General features: G+C 45.2%; 1 protein-coding gene across 1 annotated transcript in view; it reads left to right on the forward strand.

Moving 5' to 3' along the window:
• LSM1 (LSM1 homolog, mRNA degradation associated) overlaps window positions 1-2,925 on the forward strand; it is a 15,901-nt gene that overhangs the window by 3,722 nt on the left and 9,254 nt on the right. The gene's annotated exons all lie outside the window — the stretch shown is intronic.

The following is a 2,925-nucleotide window of genomic DNA, read 5'->3' on the forward strand; positions in this document are numbered from 1 at the left end:
ACAATCGCTTGTGTGTGTAAAAGCCGTTACCGATTGTTTACATCTGTCAGTGTGTGCAAAAAAGCCGTTCGTTTACGGCGCCCCACTTATGGGAGCTTTCCGTCCGTTCGTTTATTCACAACGGGCGGACGACAAGTGGTTAAACCTTCTTTCTTCTTTGTTTTTTTTTTTCTTCATTGTTATCACATGGTGGGGCTCGCAAGCCTCCTATGTGCTGGCACATTAGAGGTGATAGGTTCTCTTTAAGGTGACATTAGGGGTTCAGTTAGGCCACCTCAATAGCTTTTGCTAGGGAAAGGAGACCTTTCACAGCACACAGTGGCTGGGAGCAATTGCCAGCCTGCTATTGGATATTTTAAATTACAGTAGCCAATAGCAGTCTGGCTATTGCACCCAGCCACTGCCTGCTGTCAATTAGCAGAGGAGGGAATTGAAGGAGAAAGTCAGTTGGATATTTTAAATTGGCTATTGTTTCCAGCCACTGATGGGGGGGCAAATCAGACGCGGTCGGCATCCTTGACGGAACACCGGCTTTATGCCGCAGGCAAAAGAATGGGCGGGCAGCGGGGGGTCACCGCAGTCTCTTCTACCCGCTGGTGCCGGCTGCAGTGGTCTGTGTCGCCTCTGCCGACGCAGGGAGAACAATGGGGGTTGAAAGGGACACGGACCGCTGCAGCCAGCACCAGCGGGGAGTAGAATGGGTGAGCAGAGTGGCAGCAGGGAGGATTCAAATAAACGATTGAGAATCGTTGGCAACAATTCTCATTATCGATTTTGATTAGTTGTTTCAGCCCTAGTGTGATGGGCTGCCTACAATAACATAAAGAGGACCTGTCAATTCCTCTATCATATTGGGAGCTTGTTAGCACCCTATGTGATGGCAATAAAGTTGAAGTATTAAAAAAAATATATAGTAACATATAGCACGTATAGTAAAAAATTACAGCCCTCTACTCCCATATAGACGCACCTAAAGACGCAAATGAAAGACAGGTGTGCATTTATTACATTTTTGCTACTGAGCGCAGAGCAATGCAGCGATCATTGAGCCCCAGGCGCAGGCTCCTGCGTTGCTTACCCCCAGGCGCACGCTCCTGCGTTGCTTAACCCCAGGCCCAAGTCCATACAGACATTATGGGGATGGAGGAAGTAAGCAATGGACTATAGTGATGTCACTGCACATGTCTGTGCAAACTGTGGGTCCCTCTGCTGTGTTGGCAGATGGGACTTGGGGTCTTTCCATTCTCCAATCCCTCTGAATGGGATTGGAGAATGGAAAGATGTGTGGGCAGAGTCAGAACGCACATTGCAAGTGCATGAAAATACATTCAGCAAAGGAGATACAGTATGCATTTAAAATGGGTCGCCTTTTCTGTACTATTAAGTTGGGGACAGGCTCACTTTAAAGGCCACTCCCACCTCGCCTCATACACTCCTTCGCAGATCCCCTGCCCCCCCCCCCCCCCCCCATCGCTACTTCCTCTGTTGCAGCAAGTTCCTGTTGTCAGCTGGTGTTGGTACTTGGAGAAAGCGGTAATGACCGCCTCCCCCCAGTCATGTGACCTTGCCGAGCGCTGCATCATGGCATGAGGATGCATGTTCCACCTGAGGGCGCTGGGAATGTTGCAAAGGCAGCCAGGATAGGTGTGATGTGGGAGGAGTGTGAGGATGAATATACACAGAACAGCAAGTCACCGGCACTCCCAAGGTTCTCCAAGTTCTTTTTATTCCATGTGTACAGTTACGTCACCAAGTGTAGCAACGTTTCCAAACGCATCCGGTTCCTTCATCAGGCAAAACAAAGCGATACATGATCAGTGTAAGTGAGCACAATATATTCATAAGTGCAGGCAAAAAAACCAATCTGACATACAAGCCCCGCCCCCCAGTGTTACCATGACATCACATTTCCTACACTTGCTCTTACAGATTTCATATTAACCACTTGAAGACCGCGGTATTACACCCCCTTCCTGTCCCGCGCATCTCTCAGTATTCAGTGCTGACATTGACTGACATTTATTCTGTCATGTAACGCTTTATTGAAATACATTTTATACCATTTTTTAGGGACAGAGAGCTTTCTTTTCGTGGTGTTTAATCACCACTGAAAAAAAAACCCCCCGGGGGGGGGGGGGGGGTTATTTTTTACTATATAACAAAAAAGTGCAGTACATTTTGTTTAAAAAAAAAAAATCTGTTTCCCTATGAAATGTAATGAAAGATTTATGATCACCCTAATTTTTTTATTAACCACTTGAAGACCAGGTGTTTAGACCCCCTTCCTGGCCAGGCCATTTTTCAGTGTTCAGCGCTGCAGTACTTTGACTGACGTTTATTCCGTCATGCAACGCTGTACTGAAATGAATTTTATACCATTTTTTGGGGACAGATAGAGCTTTCTTTTGGTGGTATTTAATCACCACTGCGGGTTTTATTTTTTATTATAATTAGGAAAAATTACAGAAAATTTTGGAAAAAAAGGTTTTTTTTACATTATGTTAGGAAACATTTATTATTAACCAGTTTTTTGGTAAAATCTAAAAGACGGGGTCATGTTCGGTAAAAAGACACCAAACATGTCAAGCTTTAAAATTGCGTGCGCGCGCGAAAATTGCAGAAAACGATCATACCCAAAATTGGCCATAGGCGACACTTTAAAAGCTTTTACCGCTCATCAGTTTAGTGTTATCAGTGATTGATGGCCCTAGAATTATTGCTCTCACTCCTACGTTCGCGGCGATATGTAACGTGCGGTGTAATGGGCGCAGTAGTCTTTTTTGCACGTATGCGCCCATTACAATAGTCTTTTTTGCGTGTATGTATGGGTGGGGACTTTAAAAAAAATGTTGTTTATTTTATTCTTTTTTATATGTAACTTTATTGCTCTCACATACGGGGGCTAATAAACCCCCACCCCCCCCC

This window comes from Nanorana parkeri, unplaced genomic scaffold (assembly GCF_000935625.1).
Source record: "Nanorana parkeri isolate BGI_ZX_2015 unplaced genomic scaffold, ASM93562v1 scaffold967, whole genome shotgun sequence".
In the NCBI taxonomy this organism is placed as follows: Eukaryota; Metazoa; Chordata; class Amphibia; order Anura; family Dicroglossidae; genus Nanorana; species Nanorana parkeri.